Source organism: Hyperolius riggenbachi, chromosome 7, assembly GCF_040937935.1.
Source record: "Hyperolius riggenbachi isolate aHypRig1 chromosome 7, aHypRig1.pri, whole genome shotgun sequence".
In the NCBI taxonomy this organism is placed as follows: Eukaryota; Metazoa; Chordata; class Amphibia; order Anura; family Hyperoliidae; genus Hyperolius; species Hyperolius riggenbachi.
Window position 1 is genome coordinate 9,120,541 of NC_090652.1, and position 23,253 is coordinate 9,143,793.

Consider the following 23,253-nt stretch of genomic DNA (forward strand, 5'->3'; position numbering starts at 1 on the left):
CATTTGTTTTAGATGCAGGGCATGCATTTTCAGCCTAATAGAGGTGGTGCATGCCTGAGCGATTAACCAGTCAATTGCTGCATGTTTTTAGGGATGCGCAACCTCCCCCTTTCCATAATTAGGTTGATTGGTGACAGGCAGATTGCACATTCTACAAATACAAATAGACACAAACAGCACATAAGGCCTCGTCCACATTGGGTGCATTCAGAAACATGTTAAAGGACAATTAAAGGGAGAGGGATATGGAGGTTGCCATATTTGTTTCCTTTTTAACCAATAACAGATGCTTGGCTGTCCTGCTGGTCCTCTGCCTCTAATACTTTTAGCCATAGCCCCTGAACAAGCATGCAGCAGATCAGGTGTTTCTGACATTATCAGATCTGACAAGATTAGCTGCATGCTTGTTTCTGGTGTGATTCTCACACTACTGCAGCCAAATAGACCAGCAGGGCTGCCAGGCAACTGGTATTGTTTATATATGGCAGCCTCCATGTTCTCATAACTTCAGTTGTCCTTTAAAGCGCATGATAAAGAACGCATGTGCTGGTGCGCGTTTTCAATGCGCATTGCAGTGCGTTGCAGTGCGCTTTTTATAAGCAGACCCATGCGTTTACATGTGCTTAAATGCGTTGTTTTCAGCATGTTTTGCTTATTGTAGCAGTAGCAGTAGTCAGTAAAGATTTGTTTTCATTTGAAAATGTTTTTACCTTGCAAAAAAAACAGCTCTGAAAAGAGCACAGAAACGACCCTGATGTGAACGAGGCCTGGGATGGGATTCCTATTTTGTCTGACAATCCGCTCATTATTACCCAGCGTCCTTTGCCTTTGTGGGAAAAGTGTCTCTAATCATCAGGGATTAATATGGCAGGATGTGCATCATCACAAAATACACACTAGAGATTCCTGACTCAGAAATACCACAGAAAGTAAAGTTCAGGAATATCACATGTGGAGGGAGATACTTTGAGAAGATTGTGAGCTTACTGTAGTTCTTCATACAGAGGAGCAGTGGCGTCTCTAGGGGGGTGCGGTAGGGGCAGATCGCCCCAGGTGCCACCTGTCTAAGCTCCAGTCTAAGTAAGGCTATATAAATATAGACCTTTTTTTACTACAAAAAAGTATTTTTGGTTTTGTCTAGTGTCATGAGATTGGAGGTTTGTGGGGTAAAAGAGGGGGTGACACCATGAAATTCTGCACTGGGTGACAGCAAACTTAGTGACACCTCTGCAGAGGGGTGGAAAAAAATGTGGCACTAATCCTATGCCCAGTTCATTGGTTCAGCATTAAAGACCCGTACCCAGTACACAATTTTATTTTTTTTAGCCACGAGCGATTGCTTCCGCCATCTCACTACATGTGTACAGACGCGTGGTTACGTGAGTGACGCATGGTGATAATGACCGTCACAGCGAATCGGATCATTACGATCCCCAACAACTCTTGTGCAAAGTAACGTGATTGCTTAAACTCTCGTTTGCGCCCATCATGTGCCGTCGAGTGAGGATGGATCGGGGAGCACTTGCTGTTGTGGGACATCTCTGGGATTTATCTTCCTGGGTCACAAGGTGAGTATTGAGCTTAAGGAACACCCACAATAATCCCCTTTAATGAAGAATAGATAATCCCCTCCTATCTGGTTGATGCAGAGACAAATACCATCAATGCACATTGCTCCTAACAACAAAATGCGAGGTGTAAATCAGAATTTGCTGGTTAGTGCAGGTGTGCAGGAAGAAACGCAATACTTCCTGCTTTGTGCAAATACTGACTCATGCGGGAAGAGGGAAGTTACTGGCCAGTCTGTAAATTATACTATTTATTTTTGTGTCATGTATAATAAACTTTGTTTTTGACTGTAAATTGAAATGAAAGTCTTATTAACATCACAGATCTATATCCTATCACTCTTGTAATAAAAGAGGACGTTCACTCTCTGAGCATTATATTGCACATCCTATAAAGACAGTTACATGTGCAAACCATACAGTGAAGCTTGCAGTCAAAGAAAAGCATGCAGTGGTTAAAGAGGAACTTCAGCCTAAACAAACATACTGTCATTAAGTTACATTAGTTATGTTAATTAAAATAAATAGGTAATATAATCTCTTACCCACCCTGTTTTAAAAGAACAGGCAAATGTTTGATTTCATGAGGGCAGCCATCTTTTTGGTTGAAAGGAGGTGACAGGGAGCATGAGACACAGTTCCAACTGTCCTGTGTGCTGATCACCCCTCCCAGTTGCTAGGCAACGTGAATAACAACATAGGAAATTTCATCATGCTTTGCACAGCATCAGGGAAAAAAAGCTCGAGCAGTTCTCTTTGATGGGTGGAGCTTTGCTAAAAATGCAGCTAAAAATGATGCTTTGGTAAGAAAAACAAAGTTCTGATGCTGTGAAACTGTTAACCCCCTTGGCGGTATGAAACATTCCGCCAGGGGGAAGCGCAGCAGTTTTTTTTTTTTGTTTTGTTTAAATCATGTAGCGAGCCCAGGGCTCGCTACATGATAGCCGCTGCTCAGCGGCATCCCCCCACCCTCTTCGAACGCCTTCGGCGATCTCCGATCAGGAAATCCAGTTCAAAGAACGGGATTTCCTGGAGGGCTTCCCCCGTCTCCATGGCGACGGGGCGGGATGACGTCACCGACGTCAGCGACGTCGGGACGTCATTGGGAGTCCCGATCCACCCCTCGGCGCTGCCTGGCACTGATTGGCCAGGCAGCGCACGGGCTCTGGGGGGGGGCCGCACTCCGCACCCAATAGCGGCGATCGGGCGCGGGGCAGCGGCGATCGGGGTGCTGGCGCAGCTAGCAAAGTGCTAGCTGCGTCCAGCAAAAAGAAAATTATGTAAATCGGCCCAGCAGGGCCTGAGCGGCACCCTCCGGCGGCTTACCCTGTGTCACACACGGGGTTACCGCTAAGGAGGTTAAAGAAACACCAAGCCTTTTCAGTTCTGCTGAGTAGATTTTTAGTCCGGAGGTTCACTTTAAAGGGACACTTAAGTCAAACAAAAAAAATGAGTTTTACTCACCTGGGGGCCCCAAAAGCCCCCTGCAGCTGTCCGGTGCCCTCGCCGTCTCCCTCCGATCCTCCTGGCCCCGCCGGCAGCCACTTCCTGTTTCGGTGACAGGAGCTGACAGGCTGGGGACCCGAGTGATTCTTCGCGTTCCTGGCCACAAAAGCGCCATCTATGCTGCTATAGCATATATCATATACCATATTGCAGCATAGAGGGTGCTAATGTGGCTGGGAACGCGAAGAATCACTCACGTCCCCAGCCTGTCAGTTCCTGTCACCGAAACAGGAAGTGGCTGCCGGCGGGGCCAGGAGGATCGGCGGGAGACGGCGAGGGCACCGGACAGCTGCAGGGGGGCTATTGGAAGCCCTAGGTGAGTAAAACTCATTTTTTTTGTTTGACTTAAGTGTCCCTTTAAAGCACATCTGACGTGAGAGGGATATGGAGCCAAATTCTTTAATCTTTGTGAATTACAATTTCTTGACATTTCTTGAGGTATTTCCTCACTGGTCGGTAATTTAACTTTTCTGTGTGGTAATTGGTTTAGTGAATTGTCATTTGGCACGGCGATCATTAAAATCAGCTGTTTCCTGCCATACCGAATGCACTAATGCTTAGTGAATTGAGGCCAATGTGTTAGTGGGAAAGTAGCAAAGTTATGCAGTGCCCGGCACTTAGGCCGCATTCACACCTAAAACCGCAAAACGCCGGCGATTAACGCGGAAAAATCACTGCACATGGCAGCATTTTGGGAGCGATCGCGATTAGCGGTGCTATGCATTCTAATCGCGATCGCTACTTGCGAATCGCCGGCAAAACGCTGCATGTTACGCGTTTGCGGTTAACACTAACCGCAAATACGGCAGTGAGAACACTGCCTTAGGCTTACATGGGCTAGGGGATTTTAAAAAACTCTAGCTTATTGCGCTGAGCAGGAATCGCGTGTTCTTAGGCATTAGGTGAGCGAGTGAAAATGTTTTTTTTACCACATTTGCATTTTAGCGGTTTTTAATTTCTGCCTTTCCATCCTCCTCTATGTGTGTTTCGTATGCCATTTTTCAGATTTCAATTCTTCGAGGCATACCGATGAAGTCAGTATACATGAAATTGTATGCAGTTAACTTCAAAATCGCATTCCATTTTCAGCAAACCGAAATGCGATTTTTCGTGTGTTTGCATTGACTTACATGACATGTGATTTGCATATTGCATCTGAAATAGGCTGCACAATTTAAAAATGCCCAAAAATTCAGATCCCCCAAAAATCGCACAACACGAGTCAGATGCAACGCTGTTGAGTTGCATTAGATTTGCGGCGAACGCGAATTCAAAAAAACACAAAGCGACAGTGAATTCTGTTGTGTGTCAACAGCTCCTTATGCGTATATTTTGGGCAGCACGGGGGTGGTTAGCGCTCTCGCCTTACAGCGCTGGGTCCCCGGTTCGAATCCCAGCCAGGGCACTATCTGCAAGGAGTTTGTATGGTCTCCCCGTGTCTGTGTGGGTTTCCTCCCACATCCCAAAAACATACAGATAAGTTAATTGGCCTCCCCCTAAAATTGGCCCTAGACTATGATACATACACTACGCAATGCACACATAGACATAGGACTATGGCAGGGATTAGATTGTGAGCTCCTGTGAAGGCCATTAACGGCTCGTTTCCACTCGAGCGAATCTGCATGCGTTTCCTGCATGCAGATTCGCTCAACCAATACAAGTGGATGGCGCTGTTTCCACTTGTCAGGAATTCTGTGCGGCTCGCTATGCAAAAAAAATCTGCACAGCAGAACCGTCAGAATTCGCACGCCGCACACCCGCACGCGAATCGTCAGTAATGTAACTAAATAGGAAAACCGCAAGCTCTTTAGTCTTGCGGTTTTCCCGGCGTTTCCGCGTGCGATTTCGTCTAAAAACCCATGTCAATGCTTGCCGGCATTGACCTGGTTAAAATCGCGTCGTTAAAACCGCGGGAGATTCCGCGTGAAAATCCGCATGGAAACGTCAACGAATCCGCAACCGCATGCGGATTCGTTGACGCGGTTTCTGCGAGCAAATCGCGCTGCTCAAGTGGAAACGTACCCTCAGGCCTCTTTCACAGTAGGACGTTGAAGTCGCAATGCAAATTAAAACGCAACGCCCACAAAAAGCCGCAACTTAAAGCCCCGTTATCGTTGCATTAGAACAACGTGTGCACTGTGAACAGGGCATTGATTTTTCATTGCAGTGCGTTATTCTGCGTTAAATGTTGTTTTAACGTGCAACTTTAACGCCGCACTGTGAAAGAGGCCTTAAGGTAGCCATACATCTAGCAATGTATGGGCAGATTCGACCAAGAGACAAATATCTCTCTAATCCAATCTGATAAGAGAGAGATCTGTCAGCTGCTCATACACCGCAGACCGATTCCAGATCAATTTCATGCTGAAATCGATCCGGAATAGGCCTTGTGTGCCACCTCGCCGCCCCGACGCTGTGCCCCCAATGTAAATGTCCCCCCTGGTGCCCCATGTAAAGGATACATGACCTGTCCGTGGCCTCCGCTTGTCCCCTGCTGGCTTCCGGGATCCCTCCTCTGCATACACGTGCGCCCCAAGTGGTTTCCTAGTAAGGGCACGCGTGTGACGTCACAGACGTGTCCTTACTAGGAAACCATGTGTGGCGTGCGTGTATGGAGAGGAAAATGCGCCCAGAAGCCAGCAGGGGACAAGCAGAGGCCGCGGACAGGTAATGTATACTTTACACGGGGCACCAGGGGGCACATTTACATTAGGGGGGACAGCGTTGGGGATTTCGTCGCGTTCGTCAATCGTCGGGAAATTGCACGCCATTACCGCTGCGCACCCGATCGAGCAACATCTTTCAGCATGCGAGATTGAAAATGCGACCAATTTACGTCCCGAAATTGGTCACATTGTCGGTCGGGAATGCACTTGGCGGCACCGATTCTCATCCGATTCGATTATAATAACCGAATTGAATGGTAGATCGGCCGCCAAGTCGCCTAATGTATAGCCACCTTTAGTGACATGACAATATACTCTGTACAGTGCTGCGGAAGATGTCAGCACTATATCAATACTACCGTAACTAATAATAATAATATTTTGTTTTTGAGAATTTGTAACCTACACAAGAACAAATACTAAATGCTGTTAAGTCAGAAAAAGTACTAAAAATACTAAATGGTGTTTAGTATAATGAAAAAGTCATTAAAGTGGAGCTGAACTCTTGTACAGGACAGAAGGGGAACATAGAGAAATGCACCCTGTATGTATTTAGAGAGTTTAGCCTGTCTAATCCCCCCTCATCTGTGACTAAGCACAAGTTGCAATTTGAACTCTCACCTGTATCTATCAGCTGACTGCCGCTGCACACACAGGATATTAACCCTTTGTCTGCTTCCATGAATGCAGGAAGTAGACACACTGCAGATTTATTGCCGAATTTGTATCACCTGTAACAATAAAACGTTTTCCTTTTTGAAGGTTAGTATACTGCTGCTTTTATTTTAGAGCAGAGATGAAGTTTGGAGCTCAGGTCCGCTTTAAGAGTCCCTCAACCAGAAAAGTTTGAGAACTATGGCGCTAATACTTTGTTACGTTAATAATAATTTTGCTGTCTCTCAGGGGAGTGTGAGAAATGAAACCAAAGTTCCCGTTACTGGAGCCAATACTGAGTGCAATAAATATAGACCTTTTATATTTATACAGGGTGGGGGGCGTATTCCCTGTTGGATTCCATTGGCTCACTTTTCGCAGGAACTGTACACAATAGTGCTGGCTGCATTTCTGCTTTTCCCTCCGTACATCCAGTTCCTCCATCGTATTCTTTTCCTGGGGACCTCTTTGCGAGGACAGCGCGGCGTGCGTTTATTTGGAGATCATGGCACAGGTGCAACGGCAAAAATACACAGATCGCCCGCAGGACAGACAGTCAGCTGCGGCCTCTGCGATCTTAATTTCTATTCACAGGACGCGATTCTGGGTAATTACGCCTTGGCAGGGGCCGGGCCATTACTCAGACGGCGTGAATACTTCGGCACGGCGTGACGGTTAGCTCCGGTAGCCGGAGGGCTGAAAGAAACCTGTCATTCTAAATGAAAGGCCATTTGACGCACAGCGGCAGGGCCGGTACAGGACAGGCCCGCACTGGGACGGATGCCACAAATCGCACGTCAGATTCAACATTGTTTATTTTCTTACAAGAAGGCAAGACATGAAAGAAAAAACGTTAGCAGAACATAATTTTTTTTCCGGTGGATTCACGAATATTTATTTTTCCAGGCTAAACTGGTTTAAAGACAACAAAAACATTTTTTTCTTAGCGGAAGCAATGATCACATGACCACAAGATTAGGACCACCCTGATCTCCTGATGTCACCAAGCCATGTATCTGCCAACCGTACAGATCTGTACAACTCTACTTCAAAGTACTATTTTAAATTAAAGGAACTTTAACCCAGGATTTAACTTTATCCCAGTCGTAACTGATACCCCCTTTCCCATGAGAAATCTTTACCTTATCTTTAAAGGGGGCCATACACTAGGCGACCAACCAACCAATCGACCATCCAATTCGATTATTATAATCGAATTGGATGAAAATTGGTGCTGCCAAGTGCATGCCCGACCGACAAAGTGACCAATTTCGGGACAGAAATTGGCCGCACAGTCGATCGCGCATGTTGGTAAATTTCGGGCCGAGGTTGGTTGGTCGGGTGCGTGGCGGTACGGCGGACGATTTACGAACGAGCGACGAGATGACGAAACCCCCGCGGCTGCATTATATAAATGTGTGTAGTGTAGTGCATTTATACATTACCTGTCCGGTGTCAGCCTCCACACGGTTTCCGTCCATCTCGCCGGGTTCCGCATACACGCCGGCGGCGCTCTGACGTCATGAAGGTGCATAGCGGCTGACGTCAGACGCTATGCGCCGCTAGCGTGTATGCAGGTTACCAGCGAGATGGACGGATGGACCCGGCGAGCTGCTTCAGGACAGGTAATGTATAAATGCACTACACTACACACATTTATACATTTTGGGGGCAGCGGCAGAGCGGACGGCGGCGGCGACTCAGCCGATTCCCGGATGATTTCATACTGCAGTGTATGGGCAGATTCTATTAGAGACATATTTATCTGTAATCAGATTCGATTAGAGATAAATTTGTCTCTTGGTCGAATGTGCCCATATTTGTTCTAGTGTATGGGCACCTTAATAGATCATCGGGGGGGTCTGTGTGGCTGATATTGTGGTAATTGAAACAGTGTGATGTCAGAACCATGGCCATGACAGTTTCCTGTCTGTGAACCTCGTTGCATTGTGGGAAATAATGAGGGGAGATTTTACAATGGGCAAACACTCACTAAATAATATATAAATTAATATTGTAAAAAAAATAAGCAATTTAAATGATTAAGTTATTTTTACTACAGTTCATACCTGTAGTCCCCTTGCCTTTATAGAAACAATTGCATCATTACTTATGAGTTACGATACCTTAGTAATAAATACATCATTTTTTTTTAAGGCTAATTTCACACCAGGACGTTGCGTTAGAGGGGGCGTTAAGGTCGCATAACGTCCACCTAACTCAACGCCTGGTGCTGCTGGATCTGGACGTCAGAGTGAGCCGCGTTGTGCAGCTCACTCTGGCGTCCGTTATGCGTACTCTTGGACGCATGCGGCATCACGTGGTCCCGTCCGGCCAATCGCCGCACAGAGCAGCCGCTCCAGGAAGTAAACACTGCACATCACTGAGTGCAGTGAATATTAATTAGCCATGTGCCTGGCCGCTCTCCGCTCCTCCCCAACATTACTGAGCATGTGCAAGCAGTCTAACGCGGCTCTGCTGCTTATAAAGTACTGCATGCAGTACGTTGTCTGGTGACGCAGCGTTACTATGTAACGCAACGTGGGCAGTGTGAACAGCCCATTGATTTTTCATTGCTGTGCGGTGGGGTGCGTTACAGGCTGCTCTAACGTGCGCCTGTAACGTCCCACTGCGAAACCAGCCTTAGACAAAATGGACTTTTGGGTGCTTTTTTTTTTTGCCAGGAATTATTTTGTTTCCTATGCATTTTAAAAGTAAAAAGAAGAAAAAAAAATGCACTATTTCTCAGCTTTCATCCATTATTGTTTTAAAATGTAAAGTGCTACTGAAGATATAAAAATACATTATATTTGGCTATTAATCCCATTTATCAAAACTTACAGGACAGCTGAAGTGAGAAGGTTATGGAGGCTGCCATATTTATTTCCTGATAAACAATACCAGTTGCCTGGCTGCCCTTCTGATCTATTTGCCTGCAGTAGTGTCTGAATCACACACCTGAAACAAGCATGCAGCTAATCTTGTCAGAACATCTGACCTGCTGCATGCTTGTTCAGGGGCTATGGCTAAAAGTATTAGAGGCAGCGCATCAGTACACAGGACAGCCAAGCAATCTGCATTGTTTAAAGGGAAATAAATATGGCAGCCTCCATGTCCCTCTCACTTCAAGTGTACTTTAAAGGACAACTGTAGAGAGAGGTGTATGGAGGCTGCCATGTTTATTTCCTTTCAAGCAATACCAGTTCCCTGGCAGCCCTGCTTATACTCTGCCTCTAATACTATTAGCCATAGCCCCTGAACAAGCATGCAGCAGATCAGGTGTTTCAGATCTGACAAGATTAGCTGCATGCTTGTTTCTAGTGTTATTCAGATACTACTGCAGCCAAATAGATCAGCAGGGCTGCCAGGCAACTGGTATTGCTTAAAAGGAAATAAATATGGCAGCCTCCGTATACCTCTTACTTCAGTTGTCCTTTGAAGCTATCAAAGCAGACATGTACTTACTGGGGGTCTTCTCTCCTTCTTTTCCCCATGCCACAGAGGTGCAGGTTCCCCCTGGTTTTCCGTATATATCCCCGACCACGCAATGCATGCTGGGGATGCGCAATGCATGCTGGGGAGATGTTGTTCCTATTGACGTGGTTATCACATGATCAATGGGAACTTCATCTACCAGCATGCATTGTGCATCCATAGGGGAGAGAAGATGGAGGCATCCAAATACAGTAAATAAGGGGAGCTATGGAGAGGTCCCCCTTAGTACTGTAAGTAAATGTCTTCTTTATCCCCAAAAGCGCACAATTTACAATAGTAGGATCATTTAAAAAAATACTTCTCAGATTGCTTTAAAGAGAAACCGTAACCAAGAATTGAACTTCATCCCAGTCAGTAGCTGATACCCCCTTTCCCAAGAGAAATCTTTACCTTATCTCTAACGGATCATCAGGGGGCGCTGTATGGCTGATATTGTGGTGAAACCCCTCCCACTGTGTGATGTCAGGACCATGGTTCTGACATCACACTGTGGGAGCCTTGTTGCATTGTGGGAAATAACAGCTGTTTACAGCTTTTTCCAACTGCCAAAAAAGCAAGCAGCATCTCCTTCCAGTGACATCACCTGCCAGCAGTACAAATCTCACCATATGATAAATGTCACAATGTAAATCAGGGAGAGGAAAGATTTTAGAATGGACAAACACTGACTAAATCATTTATACATAATTATTGTAAAAATTAAGCACTAAGCACTAAGCTTTTTTTCACTGGAGTTCCTCTGTGTTGCTGCTACTATGTAAAGTAACAATATGCAATCTTTGACATAAAGGTATATTTGTCTGTATTATGTACCTTTTTTGGATGCAGTAGAGGGCAGAGGGGCCTGAGGCGCTGTGGCCCAGGGGGTCACAAAGAGTTGGACATGTCTGGATAGCAACTGAACAACAACAATGACCGGAGGACTCCAGCTTCATTTTTTTTCGGGGGGGGGGGGGGGGGGGATAATGGGAACAAAGGTGGCATGCTGGCTGGCTGTTGGGCCCATTTGAGTGATCAAAAGTGATGTTTGTATGGCGAGCTTTAGATATTTTTTCCTAACTTAACCACATCACCTTCACGGGTTTTTTTTCCTTTAAAAAACCAAAACAATTTTCACCTGTCAGCGTCCTTCCATTCATTCTCCTAGAACTTTATTACTACTTATCACAATGAAACAATCTATATCCTGTTTTTTTCACCACCAATAAGGCTTTCTTTGGGGAGTACTAAGAATTATTTTATTCTAATTGCATTTTAACATGAAAAACAAGAAAAAAAATGGGAAAACTTCATTATTTCTCAGTTTTCGGCCATTATAGTTTTAAAACAATACATGCTACCATAATTAAAACCCACACATTGTATTTGCCAATTTGTCCCGATTATTGCAATGTTTAAAATATTTCCCTAGTATAATGTATGGCGCCAATATTTTATTTGGAAATAAAGAAGCATTTTTTCAGTTTTGTGTCCGTCATTATTTACGAGCCCATAGTTTAAAAATTAACAGTGATATAATCTGTTGACGTACATATTAAAAAATTCAGCCTCTAGACTCCATAAGATAACTATTTATGTATTTTTTTAATTTGATAAAAAATATTGGGTGATTATGGGATCGTGTGGGGGGTAAAGTGTTAATTTTAAATGTATTTGTGGGTCTTTTTTAAAAAGTATTTGTGTGTAGGTGTGTAGTAAAATAATTTGTGTGTAGTAAAATAATTTTACTAATTGGCCACAAGATGTCATCGCACATTACTTCCTATTGCATTCCTTCAGTACGCTAAACAGGAAGTAATGCGTGCATGGGTTCCGTCGGAAGTAAACAAATGATCGCAGCATCTCATTGATGCCTGCAATCATTCACACGGAGACACTGCGTTCCCATTCATTCATTTCCCTGTCTAATGATCAGCAGTGGTAACGAGTGCGGGAGCACGCAGGGGAACGAGCGGGAGAGGAAGAGGGAATTTGTGGGGACGTAGTTACTCATCCCGGGGGGGGGGGGGGGGAGGGGGAATGGTTAAGGCTAACTACTTCAGGAACCAAACTAGTGATAAGAACCAAATGTAAACATTACATCACAAACAGAACTCAGACGAGGCTTTTGAGCAGATTGTCCAAATGATGGTGCTATTATTGAAGAAAAGTTACCTACAGATGGACTTGGCTGGCATGCTTTAATCCTTACTTGCTAGCGAGCTGCTCCTGTGTGGCCAGATCACAGACAAATCATTTCAGCCCCCAGCCTGTGTCTCACGACTCTACAACCAAGAGGAGGGGGAAGAGGCAGGAGGGGGAGAAGCAGTGTGTGTGTAACTCCTTATCTTAGTAGCTAAGCATTGCTGGAGACTACAGCTTGTATTTTACAGGAAGTTTTGAATCAGAAACATACCATTTATAAAACAGTAAGCTTTCAGCTAGTAAGCCTTCTTCAGACTCTATGCCTGTTGACTGACGATGGTTAAACATACAATCAGAAGGAGTTAGAGAGATTTTTTTTGTTGCAAATATGAGTTCCATCCATATACATTAATTACAAGGGATCTTGCAAGGTTTGTGAGGTATTTATGGCAAATAGATAAAATCCTTGCTTTACTCACTGCCTACATAGACTCAGGATGACATAGATAGTTTTTTACAGACCTTATCCTTTCTACTGGATGCTGCTGGAGCCTGGAAACAGTTAACTGTATGTAACTAAGTGGGGGAGGGGGAGCACTCAGGGGGTGATCAGCACACAGGACAGTTGGAAGTGTGTCTCATGCTCCCTGTCACCTCCTTTCAACCAAAAAGATGGCTGCCCTCATGAAATCACAAGCCTTTGCCTGTTCTTTTAAAACAGTGTGGGTAAGAGATTATATTACTTATCTATTTTAATTAGCATAACTAATGTAACTTAATGACAGTATGTTTGTTTAGGCTGCAGTTCCCCTTTAATGTTCCCTTTAAAAACTGAATTTCTTACTTGGAACCAATTACCTCTCAATGTATTGGGCCAAATAAATCTGATAAGAATTCTATAAGCTATTGTTCTTTGCACATGGTACACGTGCCCCAAGCGGTACACGAACAAGTCCATCTATTAAAGAAAGTTTACAGATTGAAAATAACTAATAAATCTCAAGTATTTATAGTTAATTAGGAGCATGAAAAAATGTTTTGGAGCACTCCAAAGAAATATATACTGTATGTCAAGGGGTACTTGAGATGAAGTTACCCACAGTGGGGGGAGGGGGGGTCCTTGCAATAATAATAATGAGGAGAATGGCTGCCCGGGAGCTCCTAATCCTAAGATGTTCTTCATTCAAGTAAATAGAAGGATAATTGGCTTGACATGGAACAAGCAGATCGCCTCGTGTTGGTCGCAGCAGGCATGTCGGAGTATAGTGTGTTAGCAAACAGGGAAATGGTTACAAAAGATGATACAGAAGTGAACAGGCTGAATGCCAGAATGAAAATACTCAATATGAAAGGTTGGGATTGCTGGAACTCAAAGGACAGTCATTTTAACCACTTTAGCCTTCAGTCGTTTTTCACCTTATGCATCAGAGCAATTTTCACCTCCCATTCATTCGCCAATAACTTCATCACTAATTATCACAATTAATTGATCTATATCTTGTTTTTTCCGCTACCAATTAGGCTTTCTTTGGGTGGTACATTTTGCTAAGAATTATTTTTTTCCAAATGCATTTTAACAGGAATATTAAGAAAAAAAATGGAAAAAAAAAATATTATTTCTCAGTTTTTGGCCATTATATTTTTAAAATTATACATGCTACTGTAATTAAAACCTATGTATTTTATTTGCCCATTTGTTCCGGTTATTACCCAATTAAAATTATGCCCCTATCACAATGTATGGCGCCAATATTTTATTTGGAAATAAAGGTGCATTTTTTTAGTTTTGCGCCCATCACTATTTACAAGCTTATAATTTAAAAAAATATTAGTTGTATACCCTCTTCACATGCATACTAAAACATTTCAGACCCTTAGGTAACTATTTATTAATTTATTTTAAATTGTAATTTCTTTTTATTTTTATTTTTTTAGTTAAAAATTTTATTTGGGTATTTTTTGGGTGTGGGAGGTAAATAGTTAATTTTAAATGTAATTGTGTAATTCTTTTTGTGATAAAAATGTATGTGCATGTAGTTTTACTATTTTGCCACAAGATGGCCACAGCGATTTTTTTTTCTATCCTGTGAGCGAGCACGCTCGCTTACAGGAACTATAAGGAGGATGTGATATTTTTTTTTTCAGAAAGACTGCAGCTTCTGATGAGAAGCTGTTAGTTTTTCTACCGGGGACTTAGATCCATGAATGGGAACTATGTTCCCATTCATTGATCTCCGGGCTAACTGAGGGCGGCACGGGAGCGCGCGTGCGGATTGCGTGCAGCACCGCAGCACCAGCCTTTTGGACGCGACAGTCACATCCAAAAGGCTAAAATGGCCTTTGGAATCCAGGCGGTGCCGCTATAGCCATAATTAACATCACGGTCTATGCCGGCACTCCAAATAAGGTGCTGGGCGGCGCCGAGTGGGTGCTAAAATGACCTGACATGGGGGGCTGTGGAGGCTTACTCCTCCTTCCTCTCCCCACCCACATGCAGAGTAGCATAGCCGAGCGCAGTGTAAATATATTTACCCTGTCTCCTCCTCCTCCCAGCAGCCATTTGCTCTATGCTGCCCCCTCTGGCTCCTAATCACATGGCATGCATCTGGTCTCCTCCTCCTCCCAGCAGCCACTTGCTCTATGCTGCCCCCTCTGGCTCCTAATCACATGGCATGCATCTGGTCTTCTCCTCCTCCCAGCAGCCACTTGCTCTATGCTGCCCCCTCTAGCTCCTGATCACATGCCATGCATCTGGTCTCCTCCTCCTCCTCCCAGCAGCCCCTTGTTTTATGCTGCCCCCTCTGGCTCCTGATTACATGACAATGATCAGGAGGCAGGCATGCAGCAGACCAAGACTGCTGGGATTTGGGAGGAGGGAGGAGGAGATGAGACCCAACGGAACAGGAGCAGGTAAATATTTTTACATAGCGCTCCACTGCTCTCACTCTGCCTCTTCGCTGGAGGGCCGGGCAGGGGCGGTGCTACAAGGGGCCCCACCCCATGATGATCTGTTTACTGTGGGCCCAGAGGGGTGTTGTTACACTCCTGATTGTACCCTATATCTAAGGAAGTGGCAAATTTGGGCAATGGAGGCAGTCTGATACCCGCGTTAAAAGCAGCAATAATCAGCTACAATAAGAAAATTTGGGCGCTGGATCCGCCCACTATAAACATAGGCGCTACAAAAAAAATAGCAGCTACAAATGCAAATCTCTATCGCTCATCTGCCGACAGCTTATGTGTGGAAAGGGAGAGCGTCATCTTTGAGGTACACTTCCCCGCCACAAGGGCCATGCAGGTCTATGCGCCAGAAGTATCAACATTGCTGCATTCCCAATGCGATAGTTTGCAGCACGTTACCGCATGATCTGTGCCTACCGCAAGTCAATAGACACAGGCAGTGTGCCCGACGGGAGCACGGGACAACTCAGCGCGCATGCGCAGACCTACGGGAATCCCAGTGACGTCCTTTCTGCCCAGCAGGGCCGGTTTTAGCAACAATGGGGCCCCAGGGCAAAATAAACCTGGGGGCCCCCCAACAGCTACCCCAGAACAAAAATCGGCATTAAGGGACCTTTTTTGCAGCTGGTATAGTCAGGGTTTGAAGCCCCAATCGGTCGGAGCTCCACATTCTGGCTAGCCCAGCCTGCATGGGAGACAAGGGGTTAAAAAGTTTCAGGAGGGGGGACCCCACATCATTTAAAAAAAAAAAATTCCCACACTCTAAATTGGGAAAATAGGAAAAAATGCCAGGGATCTTCATGCAGCCATATTGCGGCTGTATAGCGATCCCTGGCCAAAGCGCTGCGGCTGCGTATGGACCCCCTGGAAACCCCATCAGGAAATGTATTGTTCTTTCTTTTGATACATGTAAAATTACACTACCGTTAGGTACTAAAAGTGACATTTACCGCATTTAAAAGTATACTTTTTTCCTTCGAAACTTTAAAATCAATTTTCTCAAAAATTATAAGGTCTTTTTGAAAAATTGTTTTTTCCTCTTATCCCCAATGATCTCCTTAACATATCCTGCAAATGTAGGGTTTCTAGCATTTAAGGTGGATTTGCTATTAACCGTTAAAGTCGGCGGGTTTTTAAATGTGTATTTTCTTCCTTTGAAACTTTAAAATCGATTTTCTCAAAAACAATAAGGTCTTTTTGAAAAATTTGTTTTTCCTCTTGTAGCCACTGGGAGCCCCTAGAGGCTCTGGGGCCCTGGGGCAATTACCTCTGTTGCCTCTATAGTAGCGCCGGCCCTGCTGCCCAGCAAGGAGTATGTCACTTGCTGGAGGGCGGACCTAGGCATATGACCCTGTTGCCTAACCATGGCACCCTTTTGCCCCACCTCCCTCCCTCCCGAGAAGTGACCTGACCGTGGCACAGAGTCATGTGAAGCCCAATTTCTGTGGCTCACTGCATTGCATTGCAAACTTCAACTGTAAAACTGTGCTGTAACTTGCTTGAGGACTACCATCACTGCCAGTGCCCTCTGCTCCTTTGCCAGGCCCCCCTGGCCCCATAATGCCCCTTTTCACCCCAACTCATCACTGTTCAACCCCATGGTGTCGACACTCATGAAGTCTTTTTGATTTTGGAGCATGGCAGTGTTCCCATCTTGCCTTTTTTTTACTGATGTATATTGAATATTAGCTTCGTAATGAAAAGCAACCTTGAGCGAAGAAAAGATGCTATTTGTGTGTCTGGACGACTTGAGGCTGTATCAGTGGGCGTATCATTAAATGGTTGTTGTGGTTCATTAAGCAATGTTCTTATCGTATAATTTGAAGGGAGATTTTTGGAGTCAGAAGCAGATTTTCTTCTTCTTCTCCTAATTAGCAATTGAGGGGAGCTAATTAACTTATCTGTTGGATTATTTGGGTTGTAATGTTCCTGAGTAGGTATGTTTATCATGGAGACATTACGAGGGTTATGTTTTGAGTAATTGTTAAATAATAATTCTCTTTTGCCTCTTGTTAGCATTTAAAGGGAATTTAATAAGGAACTAGTTTTTTTTTTTTTTATGGCTATAATTGTCACTGGCGTGCTTGAAGAACTAATACATATCATCAACAATACTCATCATTTATTAGTTCATTAAAAATAGAACCACACAATTAATAGGAGCAAATGTTCGTGGGATAAAAATAATACAGTGGAATGCAAGCAAAACGTAACTTAAAAGTAAATAAAAAAAATGGAAATAAATAAATCAATAAATAAAAAAGTATAATGTGTTGTTCCCATTTAAATATTCTCTATCTATAACTTTGCCCAAAAGTCAAAAACCTTAAAGGGAACCAGAGAGGAACCACATCTAAAAAAATGAAAAAGCAATTATACATACCTGGCGCTTCCTCTAGCCCTATACGTGCTGATCGATCCCACGCCGCCGTCCACCGATGCCCGCTGCCCGCAACTACGAGAACGGGCTCTCGTCGCTGACGTCATCGGAGCCGGGCTACGCAGGAGAAGTGCGCCCTCTACGTATCTCTCCATACACTCCTGCAGAGATACGCAAAGAGCGCACCTCTGCTACGCTTAGACTGGCTCCGACTGACAGATCTGCGCGGAGCTGGTTCTTGTAGCTGCGGGCAGAGGAGGACGACGGCGTGGAATCTATCAGCCCGTATGGGGCTGGAGGAAGCCCCAGGTATGTATAACTGCTTTATTTTTTCAGCTCTGATTCCCTTTAATGTCAATGCTAAAAGCGCAGAGACACACGTGGCAGAATTTGAGTGCGATCTCCGTTTTTGCAAATTCGCATTTGCCACGTTGTGGGCTTTTGGGGTGCAACAGGCATTTACTTATCTAAGGTAGTTACAGGACACCCGAGGTGACGTGTGACACGATGAGATAGACATGGGTATGTACAGTGCCTAGCACACAAATAACTAGGCTGTGTTCCTCTTTTTCCAACTATAATACACTTTCCTAGCAGTAAATGGCTTCTGAGAGCAGGAAAGAGATAAAAAGGATCAATAGTTCATAGATTTTTGCTCTGCCATGCTTCAATGAATGTGTCATTGAGCAAAAACAATAAAACAGTTAAAACTTAAAAAATAGATTTAAAGATAAAATAAAACTGTGGAATAGCTTAAAAAGTCATTTTTAGGAGAAGGAAGATAGATACAATCGTTCATTTCATTTGTTTAATTTTGTCTCGGGTGTCATACAGTAAAATACAGTTTTTTTTTAGCCTTTCTCTGGTGCAACATTGATGACAGTTTTGTGTTTTTACATAAGAATACTCTGACCTTTTACATTTCACATCCGTCTTGTCAATAAAGGCTGAAGATGAATTGCACTTCAGAATGGCAGTCTGGCCTCACCCTGTGGCTACGAGTAGCTGGATGACAGCTCTGTTCCTCTTGTTTTTATGCTGTAAGAACACTCCGCACATCATCACATAGGTGTCCACAACACCAGCCGGCCTTCACATTCCGCCTAAACAGAGCATGTCATCTTGTCATTCTTTATCCGGTGACTTCGCTCTGTTACCCAAACAAGGACTGTTTTTCTAATTGCCCATAATACTTACAAACGCTATACTCACGCACAATATACACACAAACACACACACACACACTGTACACACACATACATATAAACACAACACGCACACACACACTGTACATACACACATGCACTGTATACACACACACACTGTACACACACACACACACATACATATAAACACAACACGCACACACACACTGTACATACACACATGCACTGTATACACACACACACTGTACACACACACATACATACATATAAACACAACACAAACACACACACACACACACACACACAAACACACACACTGTACACACACATACACACTGTACACACACACACACTGTACACACACATACACACACACACACATACATACATATTAACACAACACACACACACAAACACAAAACAAACACACTGTACACACACACACACACACACACACACACTGTACACACACATACACACTGTACACACACACACACACACTGTACACACACATACACACACACACACACATACATATAAACACAACACGCACATGCACACACACACTGTAGACACACACTGTAGACACACACTGTACACACACACATACACACACATACACACACACACACACACACACATACACACACACACACACACACATACATATAAACACAACACGCACACACACATGCACACACACACACATACATATAAACACAACACACACATGCACACACACACACTGTACACACACACTGTACACACACACACACTGTACACACACACACACATACATACATATAAACACAACACGTGCGTGCACACACGCACACACACACACACACATACATATAAACACAACACGCACACACACATGCACACACACACACACACATACATATAAACACAACACGCACACACACACACACACACAAACACACAAATACACACTATATACATGTACTATACACATACAGAATACACAGACACAATTATTACTATTATCATTGATTGATTTACAAATCGCTAACATATCCAATGGCGCTGTACAAAGTATGAAACAAGCAGAGGGTACATAATAATGTGTGGAAAATGTTTTGGGCATAAAGCAGACCTTACCACACATGAGAGAACCCACACTGGTGAGAAACCATTTTCATGTTCTGAGTGTGGGAATTTTTTTTTAACAAAGTCAAACCGTGTTGTACATATGAGATCTCACACTGGTGAGAATGCATATCTCTGTACTGAGTGTGGGAAATGGCTTAAACACGTATCACTGCTTGCTGTACATAATAGATATCACACTTGAGAGAAGCCATTTTCCTGTACTAAGTGTGGGAAATGTTTTGTACAGAAATCACAGCTTACTAAACACATGAGATCTCACACTGACGAGAAGCTGTATTTTTGTACTGAGTGTGGGAAATGTTTTACACAGCAGTCCCAGCTTACTGAGCACTTGAGTATTGTTAAGCATGAGAAATCTCTCCCTGGTGAAAAGCCGTATCCCTGTGCCGAGTGTGGGAAATGCTTCATTCAGAAATCAGATCTTGTTAAGAGAATCCACACAGGTGAAAAGTTATTTTCCTGTTCTGAGTGTGGGAAATCTTTTGCCGAGAAATCAAACCTTACTGTACATCAGAGATCTCACACTGGTGAGAAGCCCTATTCCTGTACTGAGTGTGGGAAATGCTTTTCACAGAAACCGAAACTTATTATGTATATGGAAACTTACACTGGTGAGAAGTCATATTCCTGTGCTGAGGGTGGGAAATGTTTGCTACAACAGACTTTATCCAATGAATAAGATATGTCTATGAACTCAGGGCCTGGAAATGGCTTATAGATGTTATACGGCCTGCTAGAATCCCGTAAACTCTGGCCTGAGTGAGGAGAATATCGATGTAAGAAATGTAATATTTTTGTAACTTAAGAAAATAAATCCTTTTTTAATCAGTAACAGCACAGGATACAAACTCCTGGCGCTGCTGGGAATTGCAATGACTACATTGAAATCGTTGTAAAACTGATAGTAGCTGGATAGTGTGCTGGTTAAGGCCTCTGCCTCTGACACAGGTGACCTGGGTTCGAATCTCTGCTCTTCCTGTTCAGTAAGCCAGCACCTATTCAGTAAGGAGACCTAAGGCAAGACTCACAACACTGCTACTGCCTATAGAGCCCCCCTAGTGGCTGCAGCTCTGGCCTAACACTGCTACTGCTTATAGAGCGCCCCCTAGTGGCTGCAGCTCTGGCCTAACACTGCTACTGCCTATAGAGCACGCCCTAGTGGCTGCAGCTCTGACCTAACACTGCTACTGCCTACAGAGTGCCCCCTAGTGGCTGCAGCTCTGGCCTAACACTGCTACTGCCTATAGAGTGCCCCCTAGTGGCTGCAGCTCTGTCCTAACACTGCTACTCCCTATAGAGCACCCCCTAGTGGCTGCAGCTCTGGCCTAACACTGCTACTGCCTATAGAGTGCCCCCTAGTGGCTGCAGTTCTTGCCTAACACTGCTACTGCCTATAGAGCGCCCCCTAGTGGCTGCAGCTCTGTCCTAACACTGCTACTGCATATAGAGCGCGCCCTAGTGTCTGAAGCTCTGGCCTAACCCTACTACTGCTTATAGAGCACCCCTAGTGGCTGCAGCTCTGGCCCAACACTGCTACTGCATATAGAGCGTTCCCTAGTGGCTGAAGCTCTGGCCTAACACTGCTACTCCCTATAGAGCACCCCCTAGTGGCTGCAGCTCTGGCCTAACACTGCTACTCCCTACAGAGTGCCCCCTAGTGGCTGCAGCTCTTGCCTAACACTGCTACTGCCTATAGAGCACCCCTTAGTGGCTGCAGCTCTGTCCTAACACTGCTACTGCATATAGAGCGTGCCCTAGTGTCTGAAGCTCTGGCCTAACCCTGCTACTGCTTATAGAGCACCCCTAGTGGCTGCAGCTCTGGCCTAACACTGATACTGCCTATAGAGCGTCCCTAGTGGCTGCAGCTCTGACCTAACACTGCTTCTGCCTATAGAGCACCCCCTAGTGGCTGCAGCTCTGGCCTAACACTGCTACTGCATATAGAGCACCCCCTAGAGGCTGCAGCTCTGGCCTAACACTGCTACTGCATATAGAGCGCCCCCCTAGTGGCTGCAGCTCTGGCCTAACACTACTACTGCCTAGACATGTGTATGTACAGTCCCTAGCACACAAATAACTATGCTGTGTTCCTTTTTTCTTTCTCTGCCTGAAATGGTTAAATATCAGGTATGTACAGTGCCTAGCACACTAATAACTATGATGTGTTCTTTTTTTTTCTTTCTCTGCCTGAAAGAGTTAAATATCAGGTATGTAAGACAGGAAGTGACTTCAGTGTGACCCCCGCTGATAAGAAATTCCCATTTTTTCTCTTTCCTGCTCTCAGAAGCCATTTTCTGATAGGAAAGTGTTTTATAGTTGGAATTTCTTATCAGTGAAGGTCACACTGTAGTCACTTCCTGTCTGAGTCAGGACTGAGTCAGCCACTTGCATACCTGATATTTAACTCTTTCAGGCAGAGAAAGAAAAAAAGGAACACAGCCTAGTTATTTGTGTGCTAGCTAGGTACTGTACATACACAGGTCTATCTCATCATGTCACATGTCACTTGGGGTATCCTTTAAATACCCAGTCTCTTTCAGTCTCTGGTTCACCATGAGCTTGCTGGGCAATCTGTAACTCTGGGTGCTTCAAGTTCTGCCCCATAGAGCCACCTTAATCCATGCCATGCATTGATGAGGATCAACCAATCTGAAACAGTCTGTATGCATGTTGGATTATTGTGGCTCTGTAATATTAACAAGCTGACACATGATTTCATTGCAGCAGATCTGGAGGTGTGGTTAGCTTACAGGGACAGTAAAGGATGATTTGCATATTCAGTAGTGATGCATTGTGGGAGATCTCATATGCTCACTCCAACCTGAATTATCGCAAAGTCCTTCTGTCTTAAGGAGGCACATTTCTGTTGTTCTACACTTAGTAAAGTGCTGCAGGAGATGAGGACCTGTATACAGCACATACACAATAATAATAATAATGACAGGGCGGTCCTGTATCCCTGCGCTGCCTGTGCTGCTGGCAGGATGTGGTCTGATCATATTGTTCCTGATATTCTCCACTCATGACGGGGATGATTGATCTAAATGCATTCTAAATTGCAGGAGGATGAAATTGCCTTGTTTGTGTTCTTCTATTGCAACCATCGGAGAAATCGCTCTCAGGCACTCTAGCCTCGCATAGCGGCCTTACTCTGCTCTCCCACAACTTAGACGTCACATGCGGTGACACTGCAAAATTCTATTTATCCATACTGTACAGTCACATGACCCACACCACACCTCTATTACTTCTCACATCCATGCCAAAAATCCCACCAAAAATTATAGAGTTGACGCAGAATCGTGTTTTCATCTCTAAAGGGCAGAAATCACAGTACACTCCTAAATTTGTGGAATTAAGTACTTTAAAACATCCGGCGTGCGTACACGGTGATAAGGTAGTGTAAGAGTTATGTCGGTTTTAACGTACCGCAAACAACCGCCAAGAACTTTAGTGATAACGTCAGGTGAGCAAATCATTGTTTTTACTAGTTGATACCTCCAGGACATAAATGTTAGTCCTCTCGGCAGCAATCTTTGTGTAGTGGTGTGTATTGGCCGCCGTGTTTGTGCGCACGTTCGCGGGAGTGCAGACAA

The 23,253-nt window shown here is 44.4% G+C and overlaps 1 long non-coding RNA gene across 2 annotated transcripts in view; it reads right to left on the minus strand.

Annotated features, from left to right (window-relative positions):
- Positions 1-18,188: 18,188 nt before the first annotated feature.
- LOC137525365 (uncharacterized) overlaps positions 18,189-23,253 on the minus strand; it is a 60,006-nt gene continuing 54,941 nt past the window's right edge. For both annotated transcript variants that reach the window (XR_011022915.1, XR_011022914.1), the window contains one exon: positions 18,189-18,460. This is a non-coding gene — a long non-coding RNA (uncharacterized lncRNA). The remainder of the gene's footprint in view (positions 18,461-23,253) is intronic.